Source organism: Phascolarctos cinereus, unplaced genomic scaffold, assembly GCF_003287225.1.
Source record: "Phascolarctos cinereus isolate Bilbo 61053 unplaced genomic scaffold, phaCin_HiC Scaffold_2;HRSCAF=192, whole genome shotgun sequence".
Taxonomy (NCBI): domain Eukaryota; kingdom Metazoa; phylum Chordata; class Mammalia; order Diprotodontia; family Phascolarctidae; genus Phascolarctos; species Phascolarctos cinereus.
The window spans coordinates 38670803-38689830 of NW_027555625.1; the positions used below are offsets into that span (position 1 = coordinate 38670803).

The 19028-nt window shown below is 39.5% G+C and overlaps 1 pseudogene; it reads left to right on the plus strand.

The window, feature by feature from the left end:
• Positions 1-12697: 12697 nt before the first annotated feature.
• Positions 12698-15440, plus strand: LOC110202932 (m-AAA protease-interacting protein 1, mitochondrial-like; annotated as a pseudogene).
• The last annotated feature ends 3588 nt before the right edge of the window (positions 15441-19028 follow it).

Sequence of the window (19028 nt, forward strand, 5' to 3'; positions counted from 1 at the left end):
CCTGCCCTCCAATCACCTGAGATGCCTTAGCCACTGGAATGAGTCCTTTTCCACCCTAGACTCCTCCCAGGCCTCCAAACTCCACCCCAGAGCTCCAGTTCCACCTGAGCCACCACCCACCAGGCTGGGCCTCTCAGAGAGCTCCTCCTCCTCCATGCCTCCATCTTCTGATTTCTTATTGGAGGAAAGATTCGGGACTTTAGGAGGTGGAAGGGGGAGAGCAAGAAGAGGCAAACTACAGAATTCCAGACAAACAAGTGAGGTTGTTCACAAACTGCAGTCAGTTTCATTAGCACATTTCTCCTAATTTAAAGTAGAATTGTTAGGAATCACTTCTATAGAAAAAAAACAAAGACTTCCGAGGTAGATGAGGCAAGCTCATTTATTATATCTTCTTGCAAGAAGCAGGAATGCTGCTAGAGGCAGACACCCTACAGAAGGGAAAGTAAGCAGTTTTATTCCTACCCACAAAGGCCAGGTCCTTCCCTCTACATACAATACTGGCCTAAAATTGTGTTAATCCTACCTCCCCCCCAGGAGAAGATAATATTCATAGTTATTTAGCATAAGCATTTTGAGCAATTTGTAACCTGTTGTGCACAACTAAGTCAGCTCACCACAACAGCAAGGATCCTATACTAACTTTGAAGGCTCAAGACCAGCTTGATCTTCTATCTCACGCATTGATGAGGTGGGAGACAAGATGGAAGCAACTCAGTTTATTTTAAACAAAGCCTTCACTTAAGTAGTAAAGTAACAGGAACTTCTTCTCACGTTACAATGATGTAGAGCCCATGCTGTGCTAGAGGGCAGTGCATGCACATTCCGTGCACTTATCTGTCTCCAATCACAAGTAAACTGCTAATGACTACACAGTAACTAGGGGAGGTAAAGATTGTTAAAGATTCATAGGACTGAGCACCAAACCAAGCGACCTTTGCTCATGGACCAACACTTGAGAGGGGCCTCAGCCCTTCAGTGAGATCTCATGAATAGCCTGTGGCCCTCTACATCCTTACAGATCCCTAACAGTAACATTTGTCCTACTTTTCAGTACTTCTAACCACACTACTAACGTCAACAGGTTTTCTTCTGTCTTCGTTAAAAATTTGTTTAAAATAATTCTTGAGTAAGATGTTCCTTCTACCCCCGTGACAACTTCTGAATTCTGTTGTTAGCACCACTTCCTCTACATTTGTGGAAACATAACTTCTTATCCCTTACAGAATGTGGGCTCATTTAAAGTCAAATCCCAGGAGGATAATTGGGCTGTTTGACCAGCTCAGGGCACATCTACCTTTAATGTAAAATACACTTAAAATTTGCTCAGCTCTACTGAATTGTCTGGATATCAAGCAATACAAAACTAAGGCCCAGGATGAAGGGAGCATCTCAGATATTGAGGATAATCAGGGGTCCATTTCAGTAAAGAAGGTCATGGACCCTTTTATCAAGTGCCACTGGGTCAGAGCTCTACCTCAATTTCTTTTGGGTTGGGCAATTTTTAATCCCTACATTATGTTGCAGTATGACAGGTTGAGAGGTTGTGACCCCTGAAAGACTGAAGTACACAGGGCCATCTGGAATGGATTCACAGACTCAAGCATTCTTTAAGTCAAGGTGGCAAAGATTTATTTTTACACTTTTCAGCAGGCAAGGATTCTTAAGGATTCCTGCCACCTTAGAGAGATACAGTTAAAGTTTATATAGGATAAAATACAATAAAACATGTGCCAAAAGTGTGGGACAGCAAGCCTAACCCAAATTAAACTCAGAGACTTGTCAAGGTGGAAAGCAAAGGTTAGCTTTATTACAATCTCTGGAGATGGCTGTCTGCTCCTTTCATACATGTGGAGAGAAAGAGACTGAGTAACAGGGGCCTCTTTATGAAAGCAAGTCTCCACCCACCACTATCCCTTACCCCCTGAACTGGGGGTGGGCTTACATTCTAACTGGGAGATGGGGCTTACATTCTAAGCTCAAAAGTTTCTTCCTATCCTCTTAACTGGTTGGAGAGGCTTATATTCCAGGTGTGAAATTCAAAGACATGGAAAGAGGCTGGAAGCCAAGGGCAAACCACTCAGGTTGGGGGTGGGGCAGGGCTTATTCTTTCTGTTAAGTGCTTAAAAAAACAAATAGGGTCTCAGTGTGGGGGAGGATTTTAAAAGTAACAATCAAGAATTATTGACCTTTGAGGAGGCTTCACTTCTGAGAGTTCATCTCTCACACTACCTTCTGAACTCATTACCTTGATTATACTGAGAAGTCTTCACTGGGACATCCCATTCAATCCCTCCTCTTGTTCTACACTATCTGAAGACTTCTCACATCCCACCAAATCTTAGTAACCATCAGGGTGGTCTCAAACTGGCACTCAACCCTAACTCTTCAGAACCATCAGCTTGAATTCTTTCCCTTCTATCTTAACCAAAATGGGACAAGGAGTCCTGCATAAAGGGGAGACACAGCGGGAGTAGGATAATTCCCTTCAAATGTTACAATCTAATGTTTTAGAAATATAATGCAATTTAGAAACAGTAATAACTTTTGCAATACTAACAATAAACTTAACATCAATTGCATTTCCATATAATCGCATATAGAAATTTTCATTCTTCTGATAGCACCTTTCACATTAAATCTGAATTCAAATTCTTCTCAGCTCTCTTTCCTCTCTCTCCAACTATCACCCCTTTAAGTAAATACAGGCATTGACAAATCAAAGGGGCAGCCCCTTCATAACACAGATACAGAGACCGAAAAGAAAACAATAATAATGCAATTGTCCCTTTAAGATTCAAAAAGTCTTTTCTTCTACAGCTCTCTGGCAGGGAATATCATCAATGAAGTCCTCTGGTCCTTGGTATGTGTTCCAGCCATCTCCAGTGCAGCATCTCAGCATCTTCTTCTTCTTATCTTCTTGTAGGAACCAGGTTTCTGTCCATTCTCCTACAAAAGTGATCTTAGCACAATTTTAAATTACTAATTCTAATCCTTATAACCCTCATCATTTCTTTTTTTTTTTTACAAACTCAAAATTGAAATTATGTTCAATTGTCGTGTTCAAGAAATTAACATCAGAACCCAGTGTCTCATACTTTACATTAATCCACAGGCTCCAGTACATATACAGATATATTAAATAATCCATTTTAACACAGTACATATAGGATCTTAAATTTTTCAGTCACGCCATGTTTCTCTGATGACATTTACAAAATAAACCACAAGCCATTCTCCTCTTAACATTATTAATTGTAACAAAACTTTAAACAAGTATGATATTATCCAAATAACAAAATAACATTCTCACAGACCCCTGACCTAATTGTAAAGAAGCCTAACTCATATGGGAACACATACAGGAACACTAGTCCCAGTTCTATAGTAACCTAAGATGTTACATAATCTCACATTGCCTAAGGAACATCTCTAAAATGAGCCTTAAGTAGCTTGCATGCATTTCCATTCTTGTTTATAAAACCTTACTAAATTGGTGCAAAAGTTCCTAAATAACACAAATTCCAGAGTATTATTAAGGAAACTGAATTCCTAGTTATCACAGAATCCCTCATAAGTCTTTAGTAAAAGGCACATAGAGAGGATTCAGTTTTCCCAGTCACACACGACTAGGTTCAAACAATACAACAATGTTTTCTCGTAATTTGAAAAATTGCATAATTATGTTAAGTCAGATACAGATTAAACTAATCAATAGGCTAGTTTTGAAAGGAGAGATTTACGTGTAATCAAGATAACAAAGAAAATCTTAGACATGAACCATACAAATCAATACAATCAGTATTATCAATATTAACTAACATTAAGTTCCTTACTCATGTACAATCGGTTTAATTCATAGGCAGCTCAAAAAGGGAACTCTGCTTCTCTGGCATAGGGTAAAAATCCAAATCTGTGATCTTCTTACCTAAACATGCTTAAAGCTTTGATTTCCATGATGGATACATTTTGGCATCCAATCATATACATTTGTATATAATTCTTAGAGGAACCAGTCTAATCCTGTTGCTTTTCTCAAAATTTGCTATCCTATTTAATTAGACATCTATCACATTACACCTTTGTCTAAATATTTCCTCCTTAGGAGGATGTTATCCCTATATTATTATTATTTGGCCATGAATGTACTTGCATCCTATTATGGTAACTCAGAGATGTTCCAGAGGGACAGGGTCATATATCACATCAGAAGGAAAGAACTTCCTTAGCTCTATTTGATTCCAGGCACAAGTCATATCTGATAGCCAATCATGTAGTCACTGGATGTTAAAAGCAGGGCTTAGGATTAATTAGGTGGGGAATTTTCCTTTTCAGAAAGGAAATAGCACAATTGGGAAATAGAGTCAGGAAGATCCTACCTAGGCTGTGTCCAAGGTCATCCTCAAAACTTTTCCCAGGCACAGACATCCACCTTTATCAGTTCTCAGCCTGCAGCACATGCCATTCTACTATTGGCTTCATGACAACTCAGACAATTATCCTGGTAATCAAAGCTCAAAACAATAGTAAATTTCTGTCCCATAAAGTCACATATCCTAGATAATAAGAATTTAATCTCACATTGGTAACAGTAAGAGACTGATCACAGAAAAATACTACTGCTCTCATAATTCCTTTAAACAATGGGAACATCTTTAGGTGAGTCTTCAGAAGTTTGTATAAATTTCTGCACATGTTTGAATTCCAGATTAAAATAATATTAGATTTCCCATTAAGTTAACACAAAAGAGCTCAAATTACTACTCTTCACTAACATAACTATGCTGGAATCCTGTTCCTTAAACAAAACAAAGAGGTTACTAACTTTAACCTCACAAGTTGATGGATTTATGTCCTTGTTCACAAGCTTGTTTATTCTTCTCTAATTATACTCACTCTGAAAGAATGAGATACTTCAGATTTGAATCTTATACATATAAGTTCAAACACTAATTTAACTCTTGCTTAGGCCTTGGAATGACTACAGATTCAGATCAAAACAGCAAGATCTCTTCTGCTTTACAGCTCATTACAATAATTTAGCAGTAAGTTATCTTGCAAATGAAAATTTTGTAGGCCTCAAAAAAAAAATCGAGCTAAGGCATATCTTCTAAAAGTATTTCCCTCTTTAAAAACACTTAAAATTTATCCTGGTATTAAGAAGAATAATCACTAAACTTTTATGAAGAACATTTGTTAGAAGTTTTTAAAGTGATAGATAGCTTTCCTTTCAACCTTAAAGTGAAAATAAACCTTTAAAATTGGAATTCATTAAAACTAAGTTGATGTAAAATGTCCTTAAGTAACATAAATAACTTCCCAAAGTACTGTAACAAACTAAATTCCTAGTTGTTACAGAATTCCTAGATACCACAAAGTTCCTTAGTCAAAAAGGTGTTAGTAATGGAGGAAAAAATTCAGTTTTTATAATGCATGAAGAACACACCCAATTAAATTAGCCTTATCACAATAACAAATATTATCAAACCTTTAAAAATTTACTCAGTATTTTTTTCCCTTTGTCTTTAAATATATCACTGGAAATTAGGAAAAACTATTACATTCTGGAATCTCACCTAGATAGCGAACGTGATAGTCCATAAATCTCCAAATTAACATATCTCAAGGATTCTCATTTACTCAGGAATTTCATAACACAGGAAACTTTCACACAGGTTTGATGAGAATTATATGTGAAACTTCCTCCTAAAAACAAATAAAACTTGGAAGTTTATTCTAACCCATTCATTGTCCCCTATTTTTTTATTTAATTTTGGAGGGGTAGCAATTCTTGATCTAACATCTCCAGATTATAAAAGAAATTGCTTTTTTTTCCCACAACATAGCTGATACAATTTGTTTACCAGATTACACCATATAAAAAAAATCTCAGAAATACAACCATACTATAAGCAATTATCAGGTATTTAAAACTTGAAACAGAATCAATTAATTACCTGCTTACAACCAAATATACCTCATTAAATGTTAAGTTTTCAAATTATCCAATTTTATCACATCCTTTAAAAAGAACAATCCATATGTACCATTTCTACCTCACAATGGTCTCTCAACCTTCACAATCTAAGAGAGTTTTAGAAAAACAACAATACCAGAAACCAACTATCACCTATTTAAACTTTAAAATACAAACCAATTAATTACCCCCCACCATGGCTTGACTTTAATCAGACCCAAATTTCCTTATACAGAGAATCATTCATCTCATCACCATTGACATAAATTTCATATCAAAGAAAACCCACATAAAGTTAAAGAATATAAAGCAATTATATTTAACTTAAAACAGTTTATATTCAGATAGCATTTGTTTTAGACTAAACATTGTGCCAAGCACCTTTACAATCATGTGACCTTTGCAATATCCCTGGGGATGAATTCCACCACCATCCCCTTACTGAACAGTAAACTAAAGTAAATACAACTTTCTTGGGGCCATATAGTTAATAGATTTCTTAATGCCAAATAACAATATGTACTCTTAAAATTATACAAATATACATTTCTAAGTTCAATACCCTTGACACTTTATGAAGGATTATTATCCACAAATTCATATATATATTTCTTCAATATTTCAGTTCCCCATTCATGTCCACATTTTCTTGCAAAAGTTTTACAAACAGTTTGGAATCACCTATTGTAATCAGGTCAGTTTAGAACATGCTGAGCCAGTATTCTAACTACTTCCTTCTTTGGCCCAGGAAGAAAAAGCAAGCCTAAGGTATTTAAATGGATGCTGACAAAGTAAGATCAGCTTTCCCTCCAGGTGGACACCTCTGGAGTTTGATAATTAATTGAACAGTAATAATCATAACTCACAATAACCAATATCTTTATCACAGCCAATATCCATATTGGATTTAATAGAACATGCCTACGGATCTAGCCTGAAAGGTGGGTGGACATAATTCCTTCCATCTCTCCATAACTTTAACTATTTTTTTTAATTAGGCTAAAAAAATTATTTTTCCACTTTTCTGCTTTAAACAAACCACTTCCTCACACTTTCTCAACTTACCTATACAGCTTTCTTTTGCATTTCTGAAGGGAGATAACTGAATAGGGCTTTCCCTCCCCCTCTCCTTCCCAACCACTTTTACAACTTTACTAAGCATTCGGTACAATTCACTGGTCTTATAAAAAAAAATTTTTTTCCTAAAGTTTCCAAACTTTTTACTCTCAAACCCTCTATTCTCGCTCATTCACACCACGGACACAAACAGGAACACAAAACAGACATACAAGTTGCTGCAGAGTCATCAAATCAGATTTAATCAATTTTTTTCTCTCTTTTTATCTTTCCCCTTTTATTTTGGTAGTTCATTTCAATCTTAGAGTCTACTCCCTCAAAGACTGTCTTCCAGAATATCAAATGGCAGCTTCTGGTCTGCTGTTTGCCCATGATTCTCTTACCTATAGGCAATACACCTCTCCAAATCAGTGACTCAACAACTAAATTAACCAACAGAAGAGGTCGCCCTCTCCCCTATGGTCACTCGAATGCTCCCTCAGTGTCCCCGGAATCTTATTCCGGGCAGGGTCACACCCCCCCCCAAAGTGAAAGACTTAGCAATTAGTTAATTTGGCTGAGAGTCATCACCTTCCCTCCAGGTCAAGGACCTACCATTAAAGTGACATGAGAGCCCAGTTATCATCCAGCTGTATGCATACAACTCACATGACTGATCCCATGCTTCACTCTATTCCCCACTTCGGCCAGCCATAGCTGCTCTGCCTTTGTTTCCCCCTTGATTGTCTTCAACACCTTACCCAAACGGAGCGAGGCTCCCTAAGTGTGGTCTGAGGGCTACCAGAGAAATCTCCAAGGGCGCCCTGACCCCCAGGGTCCAGACAGTAGTCTCTCTCACAGATGGATGAAATCTCAGTGGGACGTCTAAAGCTGTGTGGGACAGTGACCCTAACCCAAATTAAACTCAGAGACTTCTCAAGGTGGAAAGCAAAGGTTATCTTTATTACAATCTCAGGAGGTGGCTGTCTGCTCCTTTGATACACATGGACAGACAGAGAGAGAGACCTCCTAACAGGGGCCACCTTCTGAAAGCAAACCTCCACCCACCATGCAAAGTCTCCACCCATCACTCAAACAAGCCTCCACCCACCACACAAACAAGTTTCCACCCACCACCATCCCTTACCCCCTTAACTGGGGGTGGGTTTACATTCTAACTGGGAGGTGAGGCTTACATTCCAGGCTGGAAATTCAAAGACAAGGAAAGAGGAGGGAAACCAAGGGAAAACAGCTCAGGTTGGGGGTGGGGCAGGGCTACTTCTTTCTCTTAAGTGCTTTAAAAAACAGGGTCTGAGTGGGGAAGGATTTTAAAAGTAACAATCAAGAATTATTGACCTTTGAGGAGGCTTCGCTTCTGAGAGTTCATCTGTCACATTACCTTCTGAACTCATTACCTTAATTACACTGAGAAGTCTTCACTCTGATGTCCCATTCATAAATATGCTAACAAGGTGATTCAGGGTGGGATTAGGGAGTGGTTAAGGAGTGGTCAGTTCTTAAAGGAACAAGCACTTCTTGTACCTACTGAGCAGGAGTTTTACCCAGAGTTCACTAGGAAAAGCGCACAAGGGGGGCCACATGGAGGTGTGGTTTTAGGCCTGCTATGACACTAAGTCAACTAGAGTTCAGGGTAACTGAGAGTTGTCCAGTCTGCCACCAATCAATGCCTTGTTTAACAAGATGGATGTAGGGAGTATACATATGTCTTAAGTCTAGAATACAGTTAATGAGGGGGCCAGGATATAGATAATAAGGTAGGGTGGTAGGATAGTATACTAGTGGGTAAGAATGTCTTTATGACCCAGTGCAAAGCCAGTTTAAACCAATAATTCCTTCAGGTGCTGTTTGGAACACCACCAGGGAGAAAGATAAAGGTCTTGCTGGGGCCCATTCATGAGTAATTGCTAGGAACAGTGTCCTTGGGCTGGGAGAAACTGTCAGGGATAATGTTCTGAGGCTAGCGAGAAACTGGCACCCAAGCATAAGCACCCAAGCACCATGTCAATTTCACTCATATTAATATTTAATTGTAGAGGATTAAGGGTGATTGTGGAGAAAGGAGGGTTCATTCATTAAAAATGTAGTATGTTATCAACTGGACTTACAGTTAATGCATAGCAAACACTTTGACAGATTCTTTATGGAAAACAATTAGATTCTGCTGCCAGAAATCTAGAAGATTGGGACCAGGAGTTAAGAGGCCAACTGATGGATAACAAACAAGAGAGCAGCCACTTCTGCAAATCCATCTTTCTTGGTCTACTTTTTCCCTTTGATTTCCTGAAATTTACCTTATACATATTTTTTTTGTAGGAAACAAAACATCTCTTAATTAATTTATTTTTAGTTCTCAACATTCACCTCCACAAGATTTTGAGTTCCAAATTTTCCCCTCATCTCTCCCCTCCCCCACACCAAGACACTTGCATTCTGAATACCCCTTCCCCCAATCAGCCTTCCCTTTTCTCACCACCCCCACCCCCTTCTCTTATCTCCTTTCCCTTCTATTCTCCCAGAGGGCCAGATAGATGTCTGTATCCCATTGCCTGTATATCTGACTTCCCAGTTGCATGTTGTGTGGGATGCCACTCAAATTAAAAATAAAACAAAACACAGAGGTGTCCAAGGAGAAACAGAAAGTTAATTTATTATAGCTATAATTATTATTATTTCAACTCTCAAGATTTGGGTGTCCCTCCATCAGTAAGCTCTGATGAGTGGAGACCAGGGACATAGACACATAAGCTGGCTCAAATAATAAAAAAAATTCCTCCTCCCCCACAGTTGTCTCTTAATTCAGCTCACAAGCTCACATGCCAGACTCCAACACAGGACAAAGGATATAGTATACATCTCTATATTTCTTAGTTCATTGAGATAATGTCAAAGAAGCAATAAAAAATGTATGGTTAGGGTGGTAATTTACAATTGTTTTGGGGAGGTCTCAGGGATTGAACAGATAATGCTGGGAACAGAAAGGCATCTGAATAAGACCCGTCAAAGGGAGATAAGGGGAATTGAACATTTAAGCGTTTTCCTGGGATTGTGACAAAAGTCGAAGCTGGATAAGATCAGAAGGCAGGCCAGGGCTTAACAACTAGACAAATTTTAACTGCTAATATTTGGCACTAAAAAGAGAAGATCTTACACTAATCTATTCTTAACCCTATCCTACCTTCTGAACTCACTACCTTAATTACACTGAGAAGTCTTCACTGGGACATCCCATTCACATGTCAATACAATTTTTAATATTTCTTTCTACAACTTTTAGTTCCAAATTCTCTGCCTTCCTCTTCCCCACCCACCTTCATTGAAAAGGAAAGCAATTCCATATAGGCTATACAAGTGTAGTCATGCAAAATACTTCCATAACAGTCACGTTGTGAAAGCCTCCATCCTATCCCACCACCTATTTCTGTTCTCTCCTTTGACCCTGTCCCCCTCAAAAGCATTTGCTTCTCATCTACCCTCCCTTCTGTCATCTCCCCCTCTCTTATCCACTTCCATGCTACATTCGTGTAGGTTGAGATAGGGTGAGTAGTAAAAAAAAAGATTATACTAATTTTGGTGGGGTTTTTTTTAAGGCAATTGGGGTTAAGGGACTTGCCCTAGGTCACACAGCTAGTAAGTGTCAAGTGTTTGGTCTGAGGCCAGATTTGAACTCAGGTCCCCCTGATTTCACGGCTGGTGCTCTATCCACTGCACCACCTAGCTGCCACCTGAAAAGATTACATTTCCATATAAGGAAATAGCTCTGGCTAAGGAGCTTCAAGAACCAGCTAAAATCTGATTAGGAGTGGTAGTGTGGTTGGGGACGCTGGAAGCAGAACAAAGGTTAAGCTTTGCTTAGAGTTCACATGCTTAATAGACTCCTGAATACTAGCTTCTCCTACTCTGGGCAGGGTTGAGACACCATTTTCTAAACATGTGATGTGTGAAGAAGGGGAAAAACATCCCAAGGGGAACATGTGGTGGGCATTTCAGGAAGTCTGTGACCTGTGCTAGTCCTGACTTCTACCAATGAAAGTCAGCCAGGAGGGACTTGCAGCCAGGAATAGGGATATACAGTTTGCTCTCCCTTCTGTAGTGTGTGCTCTGCTCCAGTTCCACACCTCCATCCTGTAGGAAGCCTCTGAAAGGTTTCCACTGCTTCACTCATCCTGAGTGTGTCTAACTTACTGTGTCTATTTGGGCACCAGAAGTTATTCCCAACAATAGATTTCCATACCGAATTGGGTTTGTATGTTTTTCCCTCCTTAAGCCACATCCAATGAGAGTAAGATTCACTCCTTCCCTCTCACCTTCCTCCTCTTCCCCTCCATTGTAAAAGTTCCTTCTTGCCTTTTATGGGAGATGATTTTTCCCAGGGCTGGGACCAGACCTTGCTCCTCTCACACCCAGGTCCTACAGACCTTTCCTACTGATCTTCTAAGTTGTCTTTGGCATTTGTGGGTTAAGAAGTCTGGAAATCACTACAACTCCCCATGATTCAATCCCCTGAGGCCTGCTCTGGGGACCCCATTTTTGCCTGCTCTGCCTGCACTGAACTGTGCTCCTCTCCCAGCCCAGTGCAACAGACCTTTCTCAGAGACCATCTAGGTTGTCTTGGGCTGGAAATCTGTTTCACTCTGTCTTTTTCTGGGTTCTGCTGCTCCAGAATTTGTTTAGAGTCATTTTTTAACAGGTGTGGACCTGAAAGTTGGTCAAGGAGACAACAAGCTAGGTAAGAAGTAAATGCATATTGTTTTATTCCCTTAAGTTAGCAGCATGTAACATGTATGTACATGGAGCCAGAGGTTTAACTCTGCTTGAATCAAGCAATTTTAGCAGGACATTTAAACCCTGACTCAGGCTGTCTGTGTTAATTGATAGGCAAATGTCAGATCCAGGATATCTGAGTTTCCTTTACCACCACAGAATACCAAGACAATAAAATCCCATTATGCAAGGTAGTGTCTGGGTTAAAGGTACCTTAGTGGTCATAAACAGAAGAATGCTCTTGATCAGCTTTAGCTGTTGACACAGGAAGGGGCATTCTCAGTTCAACCAGGAAGAAAAGATAAATTCAGGTTTTTGGCCCTTATTGGGGCTCAATTGATCTTAAATGGTTTCATAGGTATTTGTAGGGGTTTGGGAGAGAGTTCAAGCAAGTCACTGCTTTTACTCCACCCCCAAAGCATTTCTTAGGTATCTACTCTGTGCCAGGCACAAGTACTTTACAAATATTGTCTCATCTTATCCTAACAGTAACTGCTACATAGACACGTCCCACTGCTATCATTTTACAGTGGAGAAAATTGAGACCAACTCTCTTGGAAGTGGCTGAGGCCAGATTTGGACTCAGGTTTTCCTGAATCCAGGCCCAGAACTCTATCCACTGTACATCTTGGATTCTCATTTTGTATGTGTGTATGTATGCATGTAGTTATTTACAAAATGCCTTCTGTTTTCTTTTTCTTTTCTTGGCATTCCAGGAGCCTGTAAGTTGCTTGGTTCATAGCAGATGCTTAATAAACCTTGTTGACTTGTTAACTTGACTAAACCAATGGGTTTAATGTAGAAAGTGAGCTCTTTGGGGCAGGGGTTGTTTCCTGGCACTTTGTACCCCCAGCACTTAGCACAATGCCTGGCACATAATCAATGCCTGTTGAATTGACACAAGTGAGTCCCAAGATCATGGGGACTGAAGCCATTTTCTTGTTTTCTGCATTCTAAGATGGGGCAATATCAATAGTATTCAAGTAAGGGGTCCTGATTTGAATCAAGGCTGGGATCTCCTGTGCCTGAGATGGCTCAAACATGTAGCTGCCATCCATAATATTCCAGGTGAAATTTGATACTTTTCCTAAACTACTTCATTGCTTTCTTTAGGTAACTTCTTTCCAAGGCTGATTAAGATTTCATGGCCTTGCCCAAAAGAAAGTCCCAAAGTACCTCCCTGCTGAGTCCCCAAAGAACTTCCCAGATAAGGAGAACTTACAGGCTCCCTTTTACATTTCCCAAACAGAAAGTTCTTCTTATCATTACTTTTATTGATTTTGAAGCAAAATATACCTAATTGTATACATAAGTTTTTAAACATTGTAGCCACATACTTTATCAGCTTAATTCATGATTTAGCAGCATCTGGTTCAAAAGAGGAATCAATTTCCTAAGGATACAACTGGATCAGTTTCTAGGAATTATTTTTCAAATTGAAAAAAAACTACAATAAAAGAAGCAATAGATGCATAATAAGAATATAAATAATATAAACATGTTGCCAATCAAATAACATCAATTCACTTGAATGCATTTCTGAATTTTCTTACACAGAAAATCACTTTATTATGTTATTATGTCATACTGTTATTATGACATCTAAAAGGGGTATACTTAGACAAAGGGCATAGGTATAAGTTGACTTTGAAATGATGCTAAAAAAAATCTAAATAAGTGGTGAAAAGGGATTGTACTGGGAGAAGAGGAAAGGAGGAGGCAGACAAGGATAATTTACATCGTATGAAGAGGCACAAATTTCTTATTTCTACTACTAGTAATAGTAATTCTACTGTTATGGTACAGGGAAAGAAGGGAGGGACATTACCATTGTTTGAACCTTACTCTCATCAGATTTGTTTCAAAGAGGGAATAGAATAATCAGTTAGGTATAGAAATCTAACATACTATAAGAAGTAGGAGGGAAAAGGGAAAATAAGGGAGAGAAGAAGGGGAGAGGGGAAGAAAAGGAAGTGGGCTGTCCAGACTCTAGCAGCTGACAAAGGCTCAATTAAAAAAGAGGTTCTGCCACCACTGCAGAGAGACAAGGCTGTAAATGGCCAGACCTCTCCAGAAGCAAATGCCACAGACCTGCTTTGAAGCTGCAGTTTTCCACCTGGCCCGGTTTGGCCCACCTAGACATAGCCACCCTTCTCTGGCTACTGCTGTGGCTGTCACCTCAGCTGCCAGACTGCATCCGCCACCCCCAACCTCAGCCCCCCCGCTCCTGCTGCCTTGTTCTCCCTGACTCTGACCCCAGTCCTGGCCCCTGCCCCAGCCCCTACCCTGCTCCTCAGCTACAGCAGCACAGAGGAGCTCATGGAGTGCTTGGGTACTTGTACTGGAACCCCAATTCCATAACCATGTTTCTCCCTAGCCTCAGAAACACTATACCTGGCAGTTTCTCCCCAGCCCAAGGATACCTTGCCTAGCAATTGCTCATGAGTGGGACCCAGCAAGATCCTTATCTCTTTCCCTGGTCCAGTTACAAACAACACCTGAAGGCATTCTTACTTTGAATTGGCTTTGCACTGGTTCATAAAGATATGCTTACCCACTGGACTATCTATACTAATGCCCTATGTCATTATCTACATCCTGGACTCCTCATTATCTGTATTCTAGACTTAAGACATATGGATACTCCTTACATCTATCTTGTCAGACAAGACATTTACTGGTGGCGCACAAGACAGTTACCCCTGATTGCTAGTTAACTTAGTGATGTGGCAGCCCTAAAACCACACCTCCATGTGGTCCCCCCTTGTGGGCTTTTCCTAGTGAACTCTGGATAAAATGCCTGCAGAGTAGGTCCAAGAAATGCATGTTCCTTTGAGAACTGACCACTCCTTCACCACACCCTAATTCTGCCCTAAATCACCTACTTAGCATATTTGACATGTTTCATTATGTTTTATCCTATATACACTTTAAATGTACCCCTTTAAGATTGCAGGTTCCTTCAGAATTGTTGCTCATTGTAACACTAAATCTTTGCCACCTTGACTCAAGGAATGCTTGAGTCTGTGAATTCATTCTGGACAACCACATCCTGTACTCCAGTCTTTGAGCGGTCCCAACCTCTCAGACCACAACCAGGCCACAGCCACCACAGCACCAGCAGACCAGGATCGTGTACCTGGGGCTGTTCAACCCCTTCCTGAGGCTCCACACCCGACTCTGCTTCTTCCTCATCTTAGCCTATTTCAACCTGGAGGTCACCAAGGGAGCAAAGCAGGCTTTTGCTCATAGATCTGAGCTGCTTTCTCAATGCAAATTTGGTCTTCTGGAAGAGCTTGTCACCAACGGGGTACTCCAAGTGTTGAAAGAAAAAGTTGCTTCACTGCCTGTAAATTAGATGAAATTTTATGCACTGTATCAAGTGACATCTCCATTTACTATGATGATATACATAGGAAGGAAATCCTGATGGGCTTTTGGTATCTAACCAGTGCCAAACTCCCTGAGGAGTGGAACCAAAACATTCTAAGTTCAGCTAGGGGAGCAGAATGTAGAAACTAAACAGCTTCTTAGTGCAAACAGTGAATTTCAGAGAGAGTTTACACAAGGAGTGAAACCTGATCAGATGATGGCAAGGATGCAACATTCAAAATTATTAGGATAATCATCTTTCTCTTGGAAAATCAATTTTTGGACTTTTTTCTTTTTTTCTTCTTTTTTTTTTTTAGGCAATTAGGGTTGTACCTAAGTGTCAAGTGTTTGGTCTGAGGCTGGATTTGAACTCAGGTCCGCCTGACTTCAGGGCTAGTGCCCTTTCCACTGTGCGACCAAGCTACCCCAGTTTTTGGACCTTTGAGAACTGCTGTGACAAGGAACATAGGAGCCAAATTGCAAAATTACCAGGTCAAAGAGAAAATACTATAAGCAGCCAAAAAGAAATATGAAGGAACCACAGTCAGGATTACACAGGACCTGGCAGCTTCTACATCAGAAAACTGTATGGTATGGAATATGATATTCCATAAGGCAAAGGAGCTTGGATTATAACCAAGGATAAGCACTTTGAGGGGAGCAGATGGATATTCGGTGAAATAGGGGACTTCCGAAACTTCCTGATTAAAAAGACCAGAGCTCAACAGAAAAGTTGATCTTCAAACACAAGACTCAAGAGAGATGTCAAAAAATATCAAAAGATATCAAAAGAAACAGCATGTTACTAATAAGGGCAAACTGTTTCATTCCTACAAGGGAAGGTGATACTAGTAATGCTTGAGAACTCTATTGTTACTACACCACATTAAAGGGAAAAGTAGACTTTTTGATGTTGTAAATGATCACTGTACATATGCCACCAGGAAGAGATTTCACTATCCTTGAAAAGAGGTAATGTAGAGGGACTATAAAACCCTAAAGACTTAGATATTTGGTGCTTAACTCACTTAGAGTATTTAATCAGGTCCATTACAAGGGGTTTTTGTTTAAGTCAGAAATGAAATGTATCTCTTGAAAGTGTTAATTTAACTGAGAAAGTCACACAAATTGTAACTTGGAACAAACTGAATATTTTTCCTGGTTATTGATAAAATAGTGGTTGCCAAGGAAAGACACATATGGCTGAATACCACTGACCTCTCACAGTCAAATAAATGCATAAGCAGTTTAAAGGCTTGTAATGAATTCACCAACTCCCAAACCTGAAACCATTAATATTTTTAAATTGGAACAGACCTAAGAGTGTATCTAATTGAAAACCCTCATTCTACAGATGAGAAAACTAGATCCAGTGAACTTAAGTGACCTGCCTAGGATTACACAGCTAATTAATGGCGGGACCAAAACAGGAAGCTGGGATTTGTGACACTAGGTTCAGCATTTTTCCACAATGACATTGGCCTGAGGCCAGAATGTTCAGCAAAGCACTGTCTCCAAGCAAAAAGCAGGTCATGTCAAGTCAGAAACCTTTCCCAACATTGACAATTTCTCTCCTCTCTCTTCCTTGCCTTCCCCCACTCTCAGCCTTGCTTTCTCCCCTCTCCTGTCCTCTCGTTTCCACTCCTTTTTTTAAAAGATCAGTGACCTTACTCAGGCTGGAAATGCAGGGCCTACTCATGAGCCTAATCCCATTGCTTTCACTTATTCACTTTCCATCTGGGCCAGTTCACTTCAGGGCAGTACCTTTGGAGCTCATGGTATTGGTGATGGACTTAATGTGGACAACCAGTCAGCTTTCACCTACTGTAACTCAGAACTCCAACTTTCCCCAGCAGCACGGATTGCAGGTGTGTGCCACCAACTCCCTATAAAAACTGCTTAGCCTTCTTACTCAAAATTCTTTGTCATGTTCATAAATACTCAATTGATTTACCTTTCATATTTTTCCCAGGTTATTTTGTGCTACAAGGATGAAATAAAGCTGTCAATAGAAAAAAGAACTCCAAGCTTTGTCTCATTTCAAGAAACTTTTAAGTGGCTGTTTGCATTTAATGTGGTAGACACCATTCAAAGCAACTTAGCCCCTATAATACTTAAAGTCAAATTCTCAACTTGGTGGTGAGTAGCACCCAATTGTGTCTATGGCGCTTTTCCTGCTTATCTTTTCCATACTTGGGATTGTTGAATTCTCTAATACTTAGAGGAGCATACTGATATGTAATTTTTTGTAGCCTTTTAAAATCAAGTGAAAAGCCTGGAAAATTTTTCTTCTTACATGGACTTTACTGTTGTTTTCTATTCAGGAAAATCTTTAAACTTTCTATCCTTGAAATTATCATAACACTTTTTAAATTAAATTTTAAAAAAGCAGGGGCAGCTGGTTGGCACAGTGGACAGAGCACTGGCCCTGAAGTCAGGAGGACCTGAGTTCAAATCTGACCTGAGACCAAACACTTGACACTTAAATAGCTGTGTGACCTTGGGCAAATCACTTAACCCTGATTGCCTCACCAAAAAAAAAAAAGCAAATGGAAATTTTGTTTTTATCTGAAGCTTCTTCTTGGCTGCATTCCCCAGAGATATAAAGCATGATAATCACTCAATGTCACTTTAAAAAATTAAGTGGAGGGGCAGCTAAGTGGCACAGTGGATAGAGCACCTTGGAGGGCTTTGGAATCAGGAGGACCTGAGTTCAAATCCGGCCTCAGACACATAACACTTAGTAGCTGTGTGACTCTGGGCAAGTCACTTAAACTCAATTGCCTCACTAAAAAAAAAAATTAAAACAACTATTTTTAACTTGTATAACATAAAAAGACCAAAACTATCTTGCTAAAAATTTGTTGTATGGTCAGCTAGGTGTAAACCTAATAACATTGGTGCCTTCAAGAAATTTCATAGTTGTAAATTACTTGGGTTGTCATCAGCATACATTTGAGACAGAAAGGAAAAGTATTCAGATTAGCCAGAATTTCTCTCCTCTGCTGTTAGCCTGTAAATGTTCGTTGTATCTCCTCTTTGGTGAGTACTGTGCTAGGTTGTGGGGGAGGAGGGAAAGAAGCGCAGTAAAGTTTTCCCAGATAACTTCATTTTGTAATAACATTGTTATTGTGGAACTTAGAACAGTGTTCCTATGTAACCATCTATTCCCTGAAACATTGTTTCACAACCTAATGTATTCTTGTACAACTAACTAAAAGCATTAAATGAATGATACTTTTAGATGATGTAGTCTGGTTAAGAGATATAAGGTTAACACACAAAAATATAAATAAGCCATTTAAATCAGTATATAACTAGGTGCCAGACTGTTGCAGTCTTAATGCTGCAGAAATTAGCAAATGGAAAATCAATAAGGTCTGTAATACTCCAGCATGCTTTTCAGGATGATTTTTTTTCTCTCTCACATCTAAATCCTACCCATCCTTTAAGACCCATCTCCTTTATGAAACTCTCCCAGCTAATCCTAACCCTTTTGAGTAGCATGACGACAGGGAAAAGAGCAAATGTGTAGGAATCAGGGAGCTTGGATTTACAGTCATGATTGGGAGCAAACAACTCACTTAATCCCTCTGAGCATCAGTTTCCTTATCTGCAAAAATGGGAATAACATTAGCACATTAAAAATGAAAAAAAAAACCTTAAAAGAAGGCCTCCACTGCTTTGTTTAGCATTTTCAACATGGATAAGAATTGCATACGATGAGACGGTGTTTCATGAGTGGAGACACCACTGGAGGAAAAGCCCACATCATTGAGATATGAGGAATCTCCTGAAGAAGCAACAGTACTTGCATCCTTATTCATAAAGAAAGGCTTCT